Source organism: Pinus tabuliformis, chromosome 1_1 (assembly GCF_031772625.1).
Source record: "Pinus tabuliformis cultivar Carrire ecotype Pingquan chromosome 1_1, CPIR1, whole genome shotgun sequence".
Taxonomy (NCBI): Eukaryota; Viridiplantae; Streptophyta; class Pinopsida; order Pinales; family Pinaceae; genus Pinus; species Pinus tabuliformis.
In genome coordinates this window covers 308,067,538-308,090,796 of record NC_142297.1, presented here as the reverse complement: position 1 = coordinate 308,090,796, position 23,259 = coordinate 308,067,538, and positions in this window count along the sequence as shown.

Here is a 23,259-nt window from a genome sequence, read left to right as displayed (position 1 = left end):
CAATAATGATTTATCTCTACTTACTTCTAACGTCTACTAAGAGTATAGAAGTGCAACATCAGTTGCAGACATTAAAATGCAAAACATAAATAAATCTCAATCCATCCATTCATCAAAAACCCCCTCCGAGGGTGCAAAAGTGCATCTTCTAAGGACAAGTTTTTTGACAAATTTCCGAACCCTTCTCCAAATGCCATGAGAAGGGTTAAATACTACTAACTAATTAATCTTAATTACACAAATTTAGGAAACGGCTTCAAATGGCCGCCCTTTTACTAAAACAAATTTATTTCTAAAAATTGAATCTAATTTCTAACCATTTCTGTATCTGCACCTTAGTGCTGTAAGCAATGCAACGTTCGCCTGGAAAGAGTCGGCTGGTTGTCTTTTCCTTTTGTTCGAGCGATAAAAGTAGAAATAACAAGAGCTGGCACCTCTTTCAGACAAACTAGAAGATATTTTTCAAAATCTTCCTCTGGCTAAGTGTCTTCGCGGTGTGTATACTTAGTATAACCAAGATTTCTTTCAAATTGATTGTGCTGTTGCTATTTTAGTTTCCGGCCGTGAGAATGACTTAATGAGTTAGGGATTTCGTTGCCTGAACAATCTTCTGTATTGAGACTTGCTTCCTTTCTTTCTTCCAGGCTTTTCTGGCACGTTCTTCCTCTTTAGCGTCTTTCTTTTTGCTTTATCCAGTCTGAGCTTTAGGATCTTTTGTAAACATGTTGCTTTTGTGTGCCTTTGACTCTGAGTCCTGGATAGTCTATTTCCATTAATATCTGTTGAGTGATACTCTAGAATCTGCGGTCCTGCTGCATGCGGTATCCATTTGTGAAGTCATCTCCTCTCTGTTCTTCTAGTATTGGCGCTTTCCCCTTTTCCTTGGATGTTTCCTGCATATAGATTTATATTAGTTGCTGCCTTACAGTTTACGCAAAGGAAAAGAGAAATGACGAAAAGATTGACATGAAAGCTTTAAGTTCTAATGAATGCATAATCATGACACTCATAATGACTTGACTCTTCGAAAAACGCAACACAATCATCCTTGGATACTCAGGCGTACAATCATTAATTTCCCTTAAGGTGCGCGATCAATTTTGGGTTTACAGATCATGCCGAGGAAACTTTGCGATGAGTGGTTTCTGCGATTCGCATCGCAGTATCGGGAATTGCGATGTCGAGAAGTGTCATTGCAACAATTGATAGTCTCACTCATCGCAGATCGCAAATCGCAAGGATCGCAGTTTGTATGATCGCAGATCGCAAGATCGCAAGATTGCATTTTTCATTCGATCACTGTGTGCTGCCTATGCAACGTTGCGATATGTGACATCGCATATCGACCGTCGGCGATTCCTTCGATTTTTCTTTTAAGAGCACTCTCAATATATGTGATGCGATGGATTTCGCGTCGCTTCTTTGCAGCTTATTTATGCGCATAGGAAAACGCTTCACTCTATCTTTGCGATGCGATATAGCTTTTAGGGAGTTAAATACAAAAATTTTGATAAAAATATTTTTGGGATTTTTTTTAAGGGTCCCCCTTTGCTTGATGTTATTGCTAATACCAAACGAAGAGGGGGGTTGTTGGTGACCACAACAATGGCGATTCACTGTGAAGAACCAGTTATCTCTGCTTTTCTATTGACCTTTCACTTCCGAAACAGAAAAATTTTCATATGTCTAAATTTTGTTATGGACAGATAGAGTAGATTACCCCTTATCCTGTCAACGATACTTTGTCTCAACCTTTTCATATTCCAATTGTCTGCTTCCTCAGGCTTAGTTCTTGCATTCACACCAGACATTACTCGGTCCTTTTTAAAGATAAAATAAGGTCTTCTCTGCGTACTGGCTTTAAAATATGGTCATTTGTCGTAAGTAGAGCCTCTGCTGCCCGCAAGCGTCCATAGCCTCGACAGGGTTACCATGTTATCCAACAATGATCCTTTTTCCTGCTTGAGGTTATTTACAACATTTCAGAGAAAAATCCTTTTTGACACTTTTTCCTTTTTTATTCTCTAAAGAACAATGTCTTGGTTTGGTGGCCAAATTATGACACAGTAATTCACTTGATTTACACTTTTGCTGAACAAGCCGGCTCGTGATGAGACCCCTTGTCTTTTGATTGCAACAATCTTAAGTCGCTGCCCTATTTTGATAGACAGTATTTGGCAAAGTCAGCAAGTTATAATATCTGTGATCATGATAAGCCGGCTCGTGATGAGACCTCTTATTCTTTGAGATATAGTGTTTTCTCAGATTGTTTCTCTGAACGCTGCGATTTCCTTTTAGTAGGGAGGAAGTCATTTTTTTTCCTTAAGAAAGCTCTGGACGACAATAATAGAGTTTTGAAAATGGAAGCTTTACAGAGAATATTTATTTTATTATTGATGATACCTTTCGTTGTGCTGATATAAAACAATTTTTTACCAAAGGTTTCTTTCATCAAAGTTTTTTGAGGTTGAAACTAACATCATATTCAGGCTAAAGTTAACTCTATTTGTCAATAATAAAAATCAGATTTTTCGAAAAATTTTACTACTTGTACAAGCGAAATCAAAATCTGATAGAGAATTGGTGTGCTCTTTCATGAATCCTTTTAAATGATCATTTACAACCAGTTTTATTTATAAGAAAGAGAAAAACAAAATAAAAACTAAAACTAACCTACAAAAAATAGAAGAATGCTCTTCTATGGAAAATACATTTTAAGGATCTGTCCGTTCACAGGCAAAGAATCTCTTCTACCTGCCAAATCCTGCAACACAAATGTCGATGGGCCTATGACTTCTACAATCTAAAAAGGACCAAGCCACAGCTTCTGAAATTTCGTATGTTTGCCCTTTTCTTCATGAGCCTTATCCCATCTCAAAACTAAATCTCCCATCTGAAAGTTTTTTCTGGTTATGATGCTTGAGTCAAAAGAGCATTTTATTAGCGCTTGGTGGTGAGCATGGGTTTTCTTAGCTTGTTCTCGTCGTTCTTCTAGTTTGATTATTTCCATTTGTCTCAATTGTAAGGAGGAAGTAGATACTTCATCGATGTATTGTACTAAAGACAAAGAGGGAATGACTAAGTGAGTTGGAAGAACCACTTCTTTCCCATAAACTAAATTAAAGGGAGAAGTGCCGATTGAAGCTTTCTTCGTGATTCTATATGCCCATAAAGCATTTACCAGCGGTTTGTGCCAATTCTTTTGGTTTTGGTCAACTGTTCTTTTAATAATCTTGATTAGGTTCTTGTTTGTTGATTCGGCCAATCCATTACCTTGCTGATAGTAGTTGGCAGAATACTTCAGTTTGAACCCTCTTTTAAGTGCAAACTCAGTCATGGTATTTCCATAAAAGTATGAGGCATTATCAAACATTAAGGCCGTTGGCAATCCAAACCTAGTGATGATAAATTGATCTATGAATTCAATAATCTTTTCAGAATTAACTGTCTTGAGAGGAACTGCTTCTACCAATTTAGTAAAATAATCTGTTGTCATGAGGATATACCTATGCTTCTTAGAAGAGTGAGGAACGATCTCACCTATTATGTCCAAGCCCCATTGGCTGAATGGTTGCTCGATGTTGACCGGCTGTAGTGGCATGGACGATTTCTTTTGTTTCCCTGCAGCAGTCTAGCAGACTTGGCATTTCCTTACATGATTGTATGAGTTTTTGAACAGCGTGGGCCAATAATAGCCTGCACGTAAGATTTTATATGCAGTAGCGTCTCCAACATAGTGTCCACCTGCTGGTCCATCGTGGAGTTCCTACAAAACCTTTTCGGCTTCAGTTTTCTCAAGACACCTAAGAAGCACAGAATCGTAATTCCTTTTAAACAGAACATCATTTATGAGCTGGTATTGTTTAGCTTTCAATCTCAGAGCTCTTTTCTTGGTGTGGTCCAGGTGTAATGGAGCATACCCGTTCTTAAGATAATAAATGGTGTCAGCATATAATGATTCTGCGTCGTTTAGGCTTACCTCATACGTATGTACCTCTTCAGATGAGTTCTCATGGATTTGCGATGCTCCAGCTAACATCTTGCAGAAGCCTTGACCTTTTACGATGTTTGCTGGCTTGATCTCATGATCGTATTCTTGTAAAGCAGTAATCCAATTTGCTCTCTTTTCGCCCACATCCTTCTGTACCAGAAGGTTTCTTACCGCTGGAAACGGTACTACAACTTTGGTATGGGCTTTAAGTAAGAAAGGTCTGAAATATTTGATCGCTTTGAAAACAACATATGCCTGTTTCTCCATGTCTGAATAATTAAGTTCAGCACCTTGTAAGTTCGAGCTAAAGAATGCGATTGGAGCTTCCGCCTTCTCTTGATTTGCTTGGGTCAAAATCGCGGCATAAGATTTCTCTGAGGCAAAAGTGTATAAGATAAAAGATTCTGAAAAATTTGGGGTAGCTAAAGATGGAGCATTAATGATAGCTTGTTTGATCAAGTTGAATGCTTCGTGCTCATCTTGACCCCATTTGAAATTTGAATTATTTTTTATCATATTTTGTAAAGGAGAAATAATACGTGAAAAATCTGGGACAAACCTTTTCACAAAATTGATTTTTTCCAAGGAAAGATTGCATGGCTTTTTTGTTATGGGGCATGGATATTTCAGAAATTTCTTTGATTCTGTCAGGTTCAATGTGAATACCAGATTTCGACACCATGAATCCTAGCAATTTCCCTTCACTTAATGTGAAAAAAGATTTCTTTGGGTTAAGTGAAATCCCATACCTTAAACATCTTTGAAAGATTTGTTTCAAGTCTTTGAGATGGTCGCTTCGCTTCTTGGAGTACACTGTTATATCATCCAGGTAAATCACTACCGATTTATTGACTAAACCTTTAAATGCGATGTCCATGGCTCTCTGAAAGGTAGCGCTGACATTGATCAGACCAAATGGCATCTTCCGATATGCGTATGTGCCCCATTTGGTTCGGAATGTGGTTTTCAACTGATCATCGGGATGTACCAGCACTTGATTGTATCCTGAAAATCCATCCAGGAAAGACATTAATTCTGAGCCTGCTACTGCCTGTAGTATTTGCTCCATAGGTGGGAGGGGAAAATTTTCCTTCTCACATGCTTCGTTGAGATTCCGGAAATCAATACAGATTCTAATATCTCCATTTTTCTTTCTAACGGGCACCATATTGGATACCCATTTGGAATGTATGACGGGGAAAATTATTCTGGCTCTCAACAATTTATTTAGCTCAGTCTTTATCTGATTTTCTAAGTTGGGGTGGATTTTTCTGAGCTTCTGCTGGACAGGTTTTTCATTATCAATCATAGGGATAACGTGTTGAATGATAGAAGTGTCGTATGTCTTCAGCTCATCGTAATTCTAGGAAAAAACGTTTTTGTATTGTCTCAGAAGACGAATATATGCTTATTTTTCTTCAGGGGCTAGGCCGTGGCCTAGATTAATGTTTTGTGGATTCTGATCGTTCCCTAGGTTCACTAATTCATAGTTCAGAGTAGAACTGTAGAGTTTAGCATTGGCAGACCTTTTAAACCGACTTTTCAAATCATATAAGTCTTCTAACTTAACCATCGGTTTAGGTATAGCATTATCAGTGCTATTTTGTTGTATTTGGTGATCATGATGGTCTTCGTCAATTATTTGATTTGAGTAGGATCCTTCAGAAGTGAGGATATTTACAATGTCAGGATTGTCGTTGAATACTCTCCAGTTGGTGATGTTGTCAGGGATGGATGGTCTAAAGATTAATTCTATTGAGAACCTATCTGGACTAAAATCTTCGGAGGGAATAAGTCTAGAAGCTACGTTAGCTAACAGGTTTGCCCTCGCATTTTGGAGTCTTGGGATTGACGAAATATTGAATGCTATGAAATGTGCAGTGAGATCTTGTACTAAAGATTGATAGTGCTTTAAATGACTTGACAGGCAATGTATGGTGTTGCGTACCAATTTGACGACAATCTCAGAATCTCCAAAGACTTGAAGATACTTAACATTCAACCCGATTGCTTTGTATAGGCCTTGCACCAAGGCTTCGTACTCCGCTGTATTGTTTGTGCAATCGAACTCAAGTCTGCATGTAAGCATGATCTTGTTTCCGTCTGGGCTAATCAGAACACATCCTGCTCCTGCTCCCTCGTTAGATTTAGAGCCATCAAAATATAATTTCCAAAACAAAGATGTATTTACAGAGTTATCTAAAAAATTAAAACACTTTGAATCATCAGTTTGGGAAAAATTTTCAACTTGGGACAAAACTGAATTTTCTAAGTAAGGTGAGGTGTGAGCATTGAAATTGCCGAGGAAAGAATCTACCGAGTAATTACCTATGATGCTGCTATTGTATGTTATTGCTTCATTTTCTCCTTCCAATTCTGTCACTATGTACTTTTGGTGCAACTCTCGTTCAACCTTTATTTGATTCGGTTTACCGTTGTAGGGTAACCACATGTGCGACCAGTCAGTTGAGAAATATCCGTGGAGTTTTTCGGACCAGTCCCTGCTAAGAATCAAACCATAGAATTCAGGGATATCAGCTACTAGAATGTCAATAACCTGACATACCTTCGGGTTAGACGACAATCTTATGGTCATTTGATTAAGTTCACCAATCACTTCGACTTGGGATCGATCAAGTTGAACTATGTGCACTGCGGATTTTTGCGGTTGAACATTCAATTTGGCACATATTGATCTGGGTAAAATATTCGTTGAAGCACCAGAATCAACCAAGCAATTGTGCACGTTTTTATTGAAAATTTCATAAGTGAGAAGAAAAGGAGGAGTATGAGATCTTGATCTTCCTCCAATCAAGGCGATGTCATTTGGACCAATCTTATTGATCGCGTTGGTTGGAGGTCTTCCCATGTTGTGGGAAGCTACAGCTGTAGGTAAAGATGTAGTAGGCATGGCATGTAACTCTTTCATCATTATTTTCTGTTGATGTTTCAATTTGCTCAACTCGTAAAGAGTGATATTACCTCTAGTCTTTTTCATGTCATCGATAATGTTATACTCCATTTCATCCGACACTATCAGTGTTCTTGATGGAGGTGCTTGATCTGATTGGACTGGGATAAATTGGGTCGCTTTAGCAGTTGTTTTCTTTGTTGTGACCTTATATTTTGTTGCAGGGCTTGTGCCCTTCTGTTTATGGGTAGTTTGGGGAGGATCAAGCTGATTTTTGCTTCTTGTGCTAACCGGAAATGCTTCTTGATCTTCTTCTTGTGGGAGGATGAAATCCCACATTCCTTGTAGTTCCACAACTTCTTCATCGTCGGTCTGCCCTTCAGTGGTATTTTCTTCTTCTTCTTCTTCAGATTCGACGTTTGAGACAGCACTGGGTGGTTTCACCTCCATGGGAGGATTTTTTTAAAAGCTCTGTAGGGCTTTTTTGAAGAAGTCTCTGCTACTTGTTTTTTTATGTCAATCATCTCATTGGACATGGCCTTTAATACTTTTTGTAATCCTTCCAAATCGAAAGGATATTTTGTTTGTTTCTTCTTGGTGTCTTCTTTGAAAGAGATTTTCTTAGATTTGCGTTCTTCTATAGCAGATCTCTTTTCTAGGGCTACTACGCATTTTTCTACTGCTAACGCCTCTGTCAAGTTTTCAACTAAGGTCGTTTTGTTTGCCCTATCTACGAACATAGCCAAGTTTGATGGTAAGGCCGTGATATACCATTCACATCTTACTTCCTCGATGGGTTGGGAAGCAGTGGGGATTTTGTTGAGGATCTTATTGAACCGTAAATTGAAATATTTAATGGGTTCTCTAGCCTCAGCTTTAAGATTGGATAGGTCATTGATCAATGTCGCCGTAGATCTGTCATCAACGAACTTGGTAAGGAATTGACTTTGAAAAATGTCCCAACTTGTGATGGACCCGGAAGGTAACGAAAAGTACCATGACCCGGTTGTTCCTTGCATTGTATAGGGAAAAAGTCGGACAACAGCATCCTCGTTGGTAACTCCATTGAGATTAACAGAAAGCATGAAATTATTGATATGCTCTTCAGCTAGCATGCCTGTTTCTGGATTGAATTTAGGTAGCCATTTCTCAGGATGGGCCGGTATTGGGCTCAGGGGTGGAGGCATTAAAACCGCCCCAGGATTGTTCCATGGAGACTGGGCCATCGTTGAGCTGCTAGTTAATGAAAGTGTAGAAGATGATCCCTGATGCTGAGAAGATGAAGATATTAAGATCTTTGATGATTGAAGAGGAAGGGTTGTGGAAGATGGATGAGTGATTTGGAATGAAGATGTGGGTGGTTGACTTCGCGGTGAGGGAGTTGAGATGGACGAAGTAGATGAAAGAGTCTCACTGTCAGACTCTGGTGGTGTTTTCCTTGCTCTTTTCCTGGTGGGGAGAGGGAGTTCACTTGGTTGTATGCCAAATTTTTCACTCTTCAATCTGGTAAGGGGATGAGCAGGGTTGTACTGCGAAGTCACGCTGCTTTGAGATTTATCAGACCTCTGAGTAAAAATAGAGAATCCCTGGAGTTTACGAATCAAAGTTTGAATTTCAGGGGGTTCAATGATAAGTTGGTCTGATATATTAGGGTATGTAGCAGCGGTGGATACTCGAGCGACTTCAAACTCCAGGTTTAACCGTACTGGAGAAGTCGAGGGAGTTGATGAGGGTGATTTACTCTCAGAATGGTATTTAGATTTTGATTTAGGTGCCATTCATAGTTCGTGCCCTCCTTCTAGCGCCAAATATGTTGAGGGCCCTGAAATCGGGTCAACAACAAGGGGGATACCCACCCGGTCCGGAACCTGGTTGGCGGCTCCTTGCCCGTTTGGTATAGCGGGTCCGACTGGGGATAATGGGACCAGTTTCCCAATCTAAGGGGTGTGTGTGTGTGTGTAGATTTTGATGATGCTAATCTAGAAGTAATTTTAAGCTAATTTAATTCTAACCTCTAAACTGACTCTATGCTATTGTAATCTAACAAAAACAACACATCTAATCTATGCTAACCCGGGGTAGAATTCTTCCATTATGCGATCTAAAAAGATTTCATACAATAACTGGTAATAAAGATCATTCAGCTATCATAAGAATATAAATCAATTAAGATAAACCATTCTTCATAAGAAGTTAGGCAACACAGTTGTGAACAGCATATCACATAATAAGTTATTCATATATCAAGCACAAATAAATGACTCCACCGTACAAAAGTGCCAAATGATAAACCACACATTCATGCATTAACATATAAACAACTCAGCTGTATATCACTCTAAGAATATAAGCAGAAATTCGTCAAGAGATAAAAGTACCATTTATGACTGATTTTTACTCACAAACTTCAAGCAATAATGATTTATCTCTACTTACTTCTAACGTCTACTAAGAGTACGGAAGTGCAACATCAGTAGCAGACATTAAAATTCAAACATAAATAAATCTCGATCCATCCATTCATCAAAAACCCCCTCCGAGGGTGCAAAAGTGCATGTTCTGAGGACAAGTTTTTTGACAAATTTTCGGACCTTTCTCCAAATGCCATGAGAAGGGTTAAATACTACTAACTAATTAATCTTAATTACACAAATTTAGGAAATGGCTTCAAATGACCGCCCTTTTACTAAAACAAATTTATTTCAAAAAATTGAATCTAATTTCTAATCGTTTTTGTATCTGCTCCTTAGTGCTGTAAGCAATGCAACATTCGCATGGAAAGAGTCGGCTGGTTGTCTTTTCCTTTTGTTCGAGCGATAAAAGTAGAAATAACAAGAGCTGGCACCTCTTTCTGACAAACTAGAAGATATTTTTGAAAATCTTCCTCTGGCTGAGTGTCTTCGCGGTGCGTATACTTAGTATACCCCAGATTTCTTTCAAACTGATTGTGCTGTTGCTATTTCGGTTTCCGGCCATGCGAATGACTTAATGAGTTAGGGATTTCGTTTCCTGAACAATCTTCTGTATTGATACTTGCTTCCGTTCTTTGTTCCAGGCTTTTCTGGCGCGTTCTTCCTCTTTAGCGTCTTTCTTTTTTCTTTATCCAGTCTGAGCTTCAGGATCTTTTGTAAACATGCTGCTTTTGTGCGCCTTTGACTTTGAGTCCTGGATAGTCTATTTCCATTATTATCTGTTGAGTGATACTCTGGAATCCGCGGTCTTGCTACATACGGTATCCATTTGCGAAGTCATCTCCTCTCTGTTCTTCTAGTATTGGCGCTTTCCCCTTTTCCTTGGATGTTTCCTGCATATAGATTTATATTAGTCACTGCCTTACAGTTTACGCAAAGGAAAAGAGAAATGACGAAAAGATTGACATGAAAGCTTTAAGTTCTAATGAATGCATAATCATGACACTCATAATGACTTGAATCTTCGAAAAACGCAACACAATCATCCTTGGATACTCAGGTGTACAATCATTAATTTCCCTTAAGGTGCGCGCTCAATTTTGGGTTTACAGATCATGCCGAGGAAACTTTGCGATGAGTGGTTTCTGCGATTCGCATCATAGTATCGGGAATTGTGATGTCGAGAAGTGTCATCGCAGCAATTGATAGTCTCACTCATCGCAGATCGCAAATCACAAGGATCGCAGTTTGTATGATCACAGATCGCAGATCGCAAGATCACAAGATTGCATTTTTCATTCGATCACTGTGTGCTGCCTATGCGACGTTGCGATATGCGACGTCGCATATCGGCCGTCGGTGATTCCTTAGATTTTCTTTTAAGAGCGCTCTCAATATATGCGATGCGATGGATTTCGCGTCGCTTCTTTGCAGCTTATTTATGCGCATAGGAAAACGCTTCACTCTATCTTTGCGATGCGATATAGCTTTTAGGGAGTTAAATACAAAAATTTTGATAAAAATATTTTTGGGATTTTTGTTAAGGGTCCCCCTTTGCTTGATGTTATTGCTAATACCAAACAAAGAGGGGGGTTGTTGGTGACCACAACACACTCTTAATCATGTATAAGAGATTTTTTCATGGCCGCAACAATAATCATCAAAATATAAATCATAAATTAAATACATTCATGGAATCCTTGAGAAATAGGCTTGAGATATTTAGAGAAGGTGGGGGTTCTAGTGTAGAGGAAAAATCATAAGGATTCTCTAGAGAATGGGAACAAAGAGAAAACCAACTAAACAAAGGAACTAAATAATATCAACCCATTTTGAGTGTCGTGAATCTATTCAAAATGGACACAAATGTCAATATCAAGTAATAACATGACAATATCGACTCTCTCATGCTATATCATTGGTTACAACAATGCGAAGTGTATTTTGGTTCCCATCAAATTGAAGTAGAATAGAAGATGTCATTTGTGTGGCTAAAATTATAGGGTCATGCCTCGACATAGAGGGAAAGACACATAGAAATAATAAGGTCGTAGGGGGAGCCCCTAGTGACTAAGAGGGGGACACTCAAATTTTAATTAATTTGAATTTAAATGCCCTATTGGGCATGTAGAGGACTAGTGGATCTAGTATCACTACTTCAAGAAAAATCTAGGGCAATGCATGTAAGCGTACACCACAAATATTAGAAAGATTGCGTTAATGTTGGGTATCTCCCCAATGAACCTAGATGTACTCATCGAGTATTTTGGCGGTATAATCCACCATTTGCAAGAAAACATTATGTTATTCAAGCCCAAATTAGTGGATGAGGCACGTATACAAGCATAGTGCCTAGAGAACATAGGCTTGAAGAAATCGCAATCAAGTGGATCGTAGCATAAGGAGCAATAGGGCTATTCTAGAAAGAAGAATAAAAAAGGTAAAAATAAAATAAAATTACGATAGCCATGACACATCAGTGCAAAGATCCCAGAAACTTGTATAATTTCTCACTGTAGATCAATAGATTATGCAATATACCAAAGCAAAATACAAGATCTACTTCTACAACAAACTTTGCAAAAGCTTAATATGAGCAAGATCAAATACAACACATATAACTGAGAATGAGAAATCAATCACACATGAACACAAAAGAATACTCTGGGGAAATACTCAGCCTAAAACCCCAATCTCTATATTATCATACAAGTGGAAATATGTTCCGAATACAAAAAGAATCAGCTCACAAGCTATCATGTTCTCTTTGCAATCCCTTTGCTGCTCATAGATAGTCAAATGCTTCTCACAAACCTTCTCCTCTGCCCTCCAAGCCTCCTATTTCCTTGCACAGTTTCTCCTAGGGTCCATTGCTTGAACTTGTGTGAATTCCCACCTCACACTGCTCACTTGGCTCAATAGTAACTACGCAATCCTAAAGGAGATAATTCCTTCTGCATGGATGAGTTTCCTATATAGGAAAAATCCTCCAACTGATAGTACACTGTCCCTTCCTCTCATGTCAACTAGGTCTCTGACTGAACTGAAATGCATGAGTTATTTATGAGAGAATGTTCACTTATTTGAAATGCAGCAGTTACATGCATGCATGAATTAACTAACTGAACTCACAATTAATTCCGCAAACTGTTGGAACTAATCTAACTAGACTTAACTCAGTTAACTGAGCCAACTAATTACAACTCAATATTACAACTCATCCTTATCTCTTTAACTAATGGATAAATTCCTCAATCAATGGAGAAATTGTTGTAAGTCTTCACATAGACTTCATGTTTGATTTTCTCCAACTAATTAACTCAAGATGAATTAATTAATTATTTTACAAACAGCTGCTAAGATCAAATTCGAATTTTAATTCTCAATTTTAGTTCCGGGTCTAACTAAAATTGGAATGTATCCCAAAATGCTATTTATGGCAATGCTATTTTTGGCATTTCTATTTTATCATTCCTTGTTGTTATATCCAACACTGATACTTGAAATGTTATTTACAAAAATGGTATTTATAACATTTCTATTTTTAGCGTTTCTTGTTGCCATTTTCAACACTCCATCTCAATAAGAAAGGCATTCAACTCAAACCTAATCCTGAACCTTTGGAATGTTCTGCATGCAACAGTTATCCCTAGTGTTGTTGCTCCAACAACTCTAGAAACAAAAAAATATCAAACTTGAATCTGAATGATGCCTCTGTCATCTAAGTATCTGACTGCTATTGCCTCTGTTGATTGAAAAACTCTACACCATTGTGCTCTTCAGTATCTAACTGCTCTAGCCTCTGTCACTTTGATCTCTAACTGTGTCAATCCCATTGATCCATCCTGTTGCATCCGCGTTGTTGCTGGTCCTATCTCCCAGCATGCATCTGCATTGCAACTCCCCTCATCATGTTGCATCGTGCTGCCACTACTGCACTGCAACTCAGATATTGAGAAGTAAGTAACTGATCTCCCAACTGACCTCCTTGTTGGGTAAGAAACATCCTCTGATGCTCAAGCTTCCTCTACCGCTCCATCTGCATTTGTCTCTACCCACTCATCCAGTCCTGCTACTCCTCATCGGGGCACCTGTAGCAAGGTCTAATCAAAGAGGCTAGGTACCCCAAGGATGCTACCCCTATTTCAAACTTCTTGGGACTATCACTCCACATCGCCCCACCTCCCACCTAGAGGTATGGATGCATGTGATCCCTCTGCCCACTTTGCTCGAAATTTCCCCCACTGGAGGTCTCTGCATGAGTGGATGCCTCCACTCGGTCTCCTTTAAGCTTCTCTAGTTGTGGCTACTCCACAACCTCCTGAGTTGCTTCACCAGTTGTGGCTCCTCCACAATTGTCTGAGACTTCTTCTGGCACTGCATGTTGAGACGTAATGTACTCTCCCTCATAACCACCAAGTCTCCATCATTTTCCTTACTCCTCAAGGCTTTATACACATCTTGAATCTTAGGAGAATATAGGTTCTTGACTCGTGAACCAATTTGCTTCACATGTCTCGTGGTGATGTGTTAAAGGAAAACCTTTCCCTTACTGAAGACTACATCATAGCCTTTGTCTTCTAGAATTGCGATTGACACCAAATTTTTCTTCAGTCTTGGTACATACTTGACATTGGTCAAGGTAATGTGAGCTCCATGCTCCCTCTGAAAAACAACCGTGCCTACACCTGAGACGCTATACTTTTCATCATTACCCATCACTATGAGTATTTGGAGATCTTTCTCCTCCAAGGTACTAAACAAACTCTTGTTTTCGGTCATGTGGAAAGAAGCTCCACTATCAAGAAACCAACCACATCCCACCATGGATGAAACCATGAATTCGAAGAGGGTGAAATCCAACTCGAACAGTGAGGCCAATGCCTCACCTTGATATCCTTCCTTGGATCCCATCTTGGATTTCTTCAGTGGACAATTTGTAGCAAAATGGCCCACCTCATGACAACGAAAGCATCACACTTTCGATTTGTCAAACTTCTTCCCACCATAGGAAGAACTAGATTTGGGATGAGAATCCTTCTCCTTCCATTTCTTTTCCTTACTCGCTAAGGTGAAATTTTCTTCATCCTCCTTGGATGAAGAACCATCTCTGGTGCTCGTCTTGATCTCCTCCTGCATTAGATCCGACTACAGTCGTTCCCAATTTGGCAGTTTCTCTCTTCTGGTCACTAAGTCCTGGTAGCTATTCTAGCTCTTAGGAAGACCGAGGAGAGCAAGACTCACCATTTCGTCATCGACTGTCGTGATTCCTACACTTCCAAGCTCATCCCTGCAGGTGTGAGCTTGTTTAAATATGTAGAAATCGTGTCACCCTTTTCACACTTGATTTTCTGAAGCTTGTGTTTTAGCACTAGCTTCCTCTAATCACTATTGTTCTAATATAAATCTTTCAATGTTTTCCACATCAAAAAAGGTGTATCCTTCCAATGGAGGCTCATGACAATGTGGTCTCGAACTCCCTCCAGGAGGATTCTCCTTGCTCTAGCCACACATTTCTTCCATTCTGCCAATTCTGTAGCATTAGCTGTTGTTGGCTTGGGGACTTCTCGATCACTAAAGTCGTTTAGACTGTTATCCTATAATACTACTTCCATGCGATCCTTCCAGGCTATATAATTCGAGCTACCATCAAGGGCATACTCAAGTCTTAAACTATTGAATGCAATTGATGAAATTGAGATGTGATAAGAACTCAATTTCTATATTTAGGAACCTCAAACTTCAAACTTCTTGTATACTCTTCTTCACTTTGATCACCTTTGCTCTGATACCATGTAGAATTTCTCACTGTAGATCAACAGATTATGCAATATACTAAAGCAAAATACAAGATCTACTTCTACAACAAACTTTGCGGAAGCTTAATCGAATATGAGCAAGATCAAATAGAACACATATAACAGAGAATGAGAAATCAATCACACATGAACGCAGAAGAATACTCTGGGGAACGCCTCAGCCTAAAACCCCAATCTTTGTATTATCATACAAGTGGAAATATGTTCAGATTACAAAAAGAATCAACTCACAAGCTATCTTGCTCTCTCTGCAATCCCTCTTCTACTCATAGACAGTTAAAGGCTTCTCACAAACCTTCTCCTCTGCCCTTCAAGCCTCCTATTCCTTGCGCAATTTTTCCTAGGGTCCAGTGCTTCCACTTGTGTGAATTCCCACCTCACACTACTCATTTGGCTCAGTAGTAACTACGCAATCCTAAAGGAGATAATTCCTTCTGCATGGATGAGCTTCCTATATAGGAAAAATCCTCCAACTGATAGTACACTGTCCCTTTCTCTGAAGTCAACTGGGTCTCTGACTGAACTGACATGCATGAGTTATTTATGAGAGAATATTCAGTTTTCTGAAGTGCAACAGTTACATGCATGCATGCATTAACTAACTGAACTCACAATTAATTCCACAAACTGTTGGAACTAATCTAACTGGACTTAAGTTAGTTAACTGATCTAACTAATTACAACTCATTCTTATCTCTTTAACTAAGGGATAAATTCCTCAATCAATAGAGAAATTGTTGCATGTCTTCATGTTTGATTTTCTCCAACTAATTAACTCAAGATGAATTAATTAAGTATTTTACAAACAGTTGCTAAGATCAAATACGAATTTTAATTCTCAATTTTACTTTAGGGACTAAGTAAAATTGGAATGTATCCCGAAATGATATTTATAGCAATGCTATTTTTAGCATTTCTATTTTATCATTCCTTGTTGCTATATCCAACACTGACACTTGAAATGCTATTTATAGAAATGATATTTATAGCATTTCCATTTTTAGCATTTCTTGTTGCCATTTTCAACACAACCATTACAACATTAACGAACATACAAAGGAGAAGTGTTGGAATTTGCATCCAAGAGCTAAACCTAAAGAACAAAAAGAAAGACAATAAGAAGAAGAATTGCATGGTCACTAATTCGAGCAACCAAGCTGAAAATATCTTGGATGTGGATGAGAAGATCACTTGTACATCTTTGAAGAAATAGGTGAATCAAAGTATCCTTCAACGGCAAGAAGAGAAAGAAATGACCAAACTCTTCCATGTAAAGATGTAGGTCGAGCATACAAAGATTGATGCTCTATTTGACTCAGGATCACAAAATATAGATGTAGCAGAGTTGTTCAATAACTTGGGATTAGAAGGTCATGGGCATCCAAGCCCATATCCACTAGGATGGGTAAATGAGGATGCAAATTTGAAGGCAATAAAATAGAACAAAATTAGATTCTCCATGAGTGTTGATTTTATTGATGAAGTAGAACTAGATGTTGTTCCCCTTCATGTACGTGGAGCCATGTTTGGGAGTCCCTATATGTACATGAAAGATACAATATTCATGTGGAGAGTTGACCAATATCGTCTCGTCAAGGATGAAAAATCATTCACCATCAATGCACACAAATAAAAGTCAAAAATTTCATTGGTATGTCTCAACTAAGCTAAGAAATTGATCAATTCTAGCAAGAAGTATGTTTATTGTTTTTAAAAGAAAATCATATTGTAGAAGAGTTAGTAAGAGGAAAGGAATCCCTAAAGGGTGTATGAAGAAACAAAAACAACAACTAAAAAAGTTTCTATAAGCATACAATGATGCATTATGAGTGCCTAAAGGGTTAATTCCTAAGAAGGAAGAGCAGTACGAGATCCAACTATTGCCAAAGCGCCCATTGCCAAAAATTAGGTTGTACAAATAGTCTATTATAGAAACAAGTGAGGCAAAGAAATAATTTTAGCAGCTACCGAAAGAGGGTCTCATTTGATGAAGTACAAAATCATGTGGGTCACCCATCATCATTGTTCCAAAGGACGAGACCTGGTGGATGTGTATAGATTATAGGGCATTGAAAAAAATCACACTCAAGAAAAAGTACCCCCTTCCCATGATAAATAATTTTTTGGATCAATTACAGCAAGAAAAATTACTTCATCAAGTTGGACTTAAAGTTTGGATATTACTAATTTCGAGTTAGAGAAGAAGATACCTAGAAGACCACCTTCAAAATTAGGAATGGTTTGTATGAGTCGTTAGTCATACCATTTGGCCTCTGTAAAGTACCAACTATTTTTATCAAATTAATGAATGATGTATTGCACCTTTTTATAGATTTATTTGATATTTTCTATTTGAATGATATATTAGTAAATAGTGCTACCTAGGAGGAGCACATATCACATTTGACGTAGTTGCTAGATAAATTAAACAAGCACCAACTATTAGCAAATCTCAAGAAGTATGATTTTTCACAATAGTCTTTGGTGTATTTGGGCTATGTGATAGTTGGAGGAAACTTTAAGATAGATCATTTCCAATATAGATATCATCATGAAATGTCCAATGCCTACTAATGTTTGTGAGGTCAGGAGTTTCATTGGGGAAACACAATACCTAAGGAAAATCATAGCCTTATTTTTGGTGGTAGCAGCACCACTCAACGCTGCAACAAGTGGAAAGAGTTTCCATTAAGGAAAGGGTCAACATAGGGATTTCAAGGAGCTAAAGAAGAAGATCAAACAAGCACCAGTTTTAGCTTTACAAAAATTTCAACAACCCTTTGAAGTGAAGACAGGTGTGAGTGGGTATGTTATACAAATGCTTCTAATGAAGAGATGAAGTCTTGTATGCTACCATTTTGAATTATTTCATTGGGTAGATCTTAACTAACCTGCCTATGACAAGGAGCTCTATGCCCTAGTGCAATTTGTGAAGAAGTGGAAGCACTATTTGATGGGAGAGGACATAGTAATTCACACAGATCACCAACAACTACATTACCTACAAGCCCAGAGTAAGCTATAACAGACTAGACATGACAAGTGGATGGGCTTTCTACAACAATTTCATTTGGTGATTAAGTACAAGAATGATAACAAAAAAAAGTTGGTCGACATGCTTTGAAGGCCACCCACACCAAATATCATGGCTTTAGGAATTTTGATGCGCATGGATCCATTCACACATGATGCATACAAAGAGGCATATTCAAAAGATGATGAGTTCAAGGAGGTGATTCAACAATTGCATAGTAAATTTCATGTGCATGACGACAATAACACCATTGACTACCATATCAAGGATGGGTTACTCTAAAAGTTGCATAAATTATGTGTTCCTAAGATGAGCTATTATAGCTTATTAGAGAGGCTCGCACCTCCATGGTTGTAGGGCACTTTGGTGTAGGGAAGATTGTGGTCGAATTGTAGAGGTATGTGTATTTTCCCAATACGCGTGACCAGGTAGCTAGGCCCATAAGAGGATGCATGATTTGTTGTACCAACAAGCCTAGCAACATCAAATAGGATCTATATCATTCCTTATTTGTACCCAATCATCCTTGGGAAAGAATTTCCATGGACTTTGCAGGAGGTTTACCAACAACTAGAAAGGGACATGACTACCTGTTCGTGGTAGTTGACAGGTTCAACAAGAAGTGTATTTTAATGCCTCGCAAAAAAAGCATTAATGGACAAAAAACATCAAACTTGTTCTTTGGATGGGTCTAAGTGTACTTTGGGATTCTAAGGAGTTGTTGGACCTACATTTAACCCTCTTTAAGACTAAGATACCTATGCGGGTCTTGCCTTATGTTTATGTTGTCATATGACTCCCTTGCGTATTCCTATGATCAAAATCTCACACTCAAATCTTTGTAGATAAAATATCGATATTCACACGACATTATATTTATTATTATAATTATCATTATAATTTATAAAAATCATTATTATATTAAAAAAATCTTAATCTTAAATTAATAATCGCAAAAACTTTATAAATATAAGTTATTATTATTATTATTATAACTTAAAAATAAAATTATAAAAAATTTCAAATTATAATCATTATTATAATAATTAAAAGTTTTATATATATATATATGATTACAATAATTAGAAGTTAAAATATATATTTGTATATGATCAAACTTAACATAATAAAATGAATATAAATTAAATAAAACTAAATAAAAATAATTTAAATAAAATAATAGAAATAAATATAAAACAAAATTAAACAAAAACCCATTCTCTCACCTCACCCACATATCATCCCAGAAATGAAAATTATTAAAATGTTCCTTTTATTATAGAAATATTGGATATAAATTAGCCCTTTCAAACTTCAATCCCCCTCTCCCCCAAAAAAAACGAAATTAAGCTCATAATTTAAAGTTCGACTCATGTCGATGACTCATCGGGTCCAACAAAGAAGCTTGACTGCTACCAATTCCAACTCAATGGCCAAGATTTTATCACGCCTAAATTCCTTACTCCGTTGTAATATATTAAAGTGATATATGTGTATTATGGTTTAAAATTTTTCAATATAATATAATTATTTTTAAAATTTATATAGATGTGTTTGGCAAAACTACATTTTCAATATGTCTAATATTGATTCTTATTGAGATTGGAAATTGATATAGTAAGTTCACATCAAAAAATGTCTTAACAAAGCGCCAAATCTTTATCTATCCAAAACAATATAAACATATTAAAAAGTTATATTATTTAACTTATATAAAAGATATATAATTTTAATTTAAAAATTTATTTACAACTTATATAAGTCAACTTTTATTTCATTTTAAACTTAAAATTTGCAGAATTAATAGTTTAATTGACAGGTTATGTAAGTATAAATTTATTTGTGGCATGAAAGAGCGTGACAGGGAATTACTGTATGGTTTAAAATTTTGAAACAAAATCGAGCACATTAGCGAGTTAAATAAAAATCAGTTTTACATATTCAAAAATACAATTGCTCGTCTGAATTGTTGCAGATGTGTTAGAAAGGAAAGAAATCAACATTCTAAAAAGAAAAATAAATTTCAAATTTAATGCACATTCAATATTCACAATTTTACCTAATGTTAAAAGTTAGGAAAATAAATATATTTTATAACCTAATGTTTTTATATAGTTCGAAAATTTTACTAGGAGTTATTGAAGATAAAAAAACAAAAATTTCATAAAAGTACATAGAAGATTTGGGTGAAATCAATTAAATGAAAAGATTATGAATGAAGTTAACACTTTAGAGGAAGATGTTACAAAATTATCTTCATAAGTAGTTTTTATTTTATAAGAAAAAAATCTGTAATAATCACATCAAGAAATATTTGTCCACGTGTTTCGAACCAGTATGTTTCATCGTTATGAAAAGATAATCAGATCGTGGCAGTGGATTAAATAGATAGACAGATCATTCCAACGACTATAAAGAAATGGTTACTTTTGATTAGGTCAAAAAATAGGTGAAAAATTAATTTATTCATAATTTAAATAACTAAATGAGATATATATAAATAAATATTAACATTATTTTTTCCCATTTTACATAATTTTGAAAATAATTTTAACTAAGATATATATATCATAATAGGAGAAAAATAATTTTCCTTGGTAATTTTATATATATATATGAAGTATTATAATACTCCATAAAATGAGGTCAATGATTCATTATGGGAAATATTATTCTTATTACAAATTTTAATAAGAAGGAAATTCAACTAAATTCTAAATTTCCAAAGTCAAATGTAGAATTTAAAAATAAATTAACATCAATAACAAAAATATAATATACAAAAATATAAAAAACAAAAAGGGAAAATAAATCGACAAAGGAAAACAAAGAGGAATCAATAAATCCAAGAGGGAGCAATCAGAAGAAACCAAAATCAAGGAGATAAAACGGGGGAAACAAGGAAATCGACACAACAATTGGACCATGAAGGAGAAAAATATAAGAGGAAAGGGCAAGGATCCAATAGCTACTAATGTTTCATCCATCATCCTTGTTTAGAATACTCAATCTGCTTTCAATTTCAATGGCTTCCCTAAACTTATGGTGATGAAATTGAGAAATCTTCGAAATAACCTTAGCCTCCTCACTGCATATATGATGCTTTGTCTTCTCAGCATGTTCAACCAAAGTAGAAGAGCGGGTCATCCCATGCTTGATGTCGGTTGCGTGTCCCTTAATCCTCTGATTTATAGACCGAACAATTTCACCAATGTACGAGGTTCCACAAGAGCACGAGATAACATAAACACCTTTCATATCCATGGGGACAACTAGATATTTAACATATTTTAAGGAACTTCTAATGGTGTTAAGGGGTCTAAAGGTTGCGGAAAAATTATGCTTCCATAGGATCCTCGCAATCTTGTATATGGTCCCTTCGATGAAAGGGAGATGCACCCTTGAATTATGATCACTGGGGTCTTTCTTAACCTTAGGACCTTTGGTATCTTTGAGGAACGATTTAAGACCTTGTTGCCTACTATATCCATTAATAACAAAAACATTAATAAGATGGGTTTTCTTTTTTGGGAAGCTAGTTTTCGTCAAAAATCCTAGTGTGCGAGTAGCTAACGTGTTGAGAACACCTAGCTTTTGAGTTGAGAAATGATGATACTTGGCATGAAGATACCTCTCAGTATGACTTTCTTCTGAAACACCTGGTGGGAGAAAGAGCCATCATCCTTCCTGGAAATGAGGACATCAAGGAAAGGTAGGAAACCATTAACTTCCTACTCCATGGTAGACCTTATGGAGGTAGATCGATTATTAAGATGCTGGAAAAAGGGATCTAACGTTTCTGGACCATGTGGCCATATGGCGTAGGTGTCATCCACAAATCTTTTCCAATGCCTGGGCATAAATCGAGCTGATGCCAAAGATTTCGTTTTAAATTCTTCCATAAAAAAATTAGCAATAATAGGGGATATGGGGAGCCCATGGCCGCACCACAGGTATGTTCTTAGAATTCCCCTTCAAAATAAAAAAAAATGTAGAAGGCAGATCTTGACTAATTTAGCAAAGTCAAGAGTATGCAATTACACTTTAGTTAGTGAATATTTTTGTATATAAACCCTTATTACTCATTTGAGAGGTGGATGGAGAAGCTTTTGGGAGAAAATCATTGTTGGCTTGTGGTGGCCTAACCCAGGTTCAACATTAGTTAGTCAAACAAATCCCTACACTACTGGCCCTTTCGGCATCAGCGCGCAGAGCGTTGACTGAAGTCTCACCCGAAGTAGTATGGGGGGATGTTGAAACCAAGTTTGCACACCCTTAAGATGGTTGTGATGTCAGTTTATCTCGGCTATACCGACCTGCATGCAGGATGCTTAGCCCTCTGTTCCACCATTCAGTACCTTCGTGCAAGGATACAATCGGCTTTCGCGCAACCCTAACCTGGGGCTGATATACTTTCGTGCTGCTAGGGCAGTGAACTGTGATATTTTGAAAACTACGCTAAGTATCTTACTTGTCTTATTACAAATCTTAGTTAGCTTCACGTAAACATATGTTCTTACTTGTGTTCACGTAACCAACACAATTACATATATTTGCGCATCATATAAGCATTATAAGTGAAATTCATACCCAGACATAACCAGATGCATAAACAGGAAACAAAGATGCATAAATTGTAGAATACTTCTCTTTATTGATACTTTTGGACAATTATAGAAGCGACCCGCCCTACGCACTTAGCTGCAGGGGTCCACGCACTCAGTTGAGGACTTCTAGGCCTCTGCGCACTCAGCTACAGAGCCTCTACCTATGCTACAACCCACAACTTAGATTTCTACTTCAGAGCTATCTCTCATACATGTTCGATCTTCATTTCTTTTATTCCATAATGCCTCTAACTACTTAGAGCTTAGCTCTATTTATACAATCCCATGGTCTGTGCACCATGGGTATATCGTTTACAACTGACATTACATTTCCAAAATAAGGGCGGACAACCCTATGACTCTTTAACATCTACGCACTCTGTGACCATAAAATGCAGAGTCTTTACATTTAGGTTACAAAATTAGACTAAAATATGGGCTTCGAGCCCAAAAACTACCCTTGGGGGATCCTGTGCCCAACAGGTC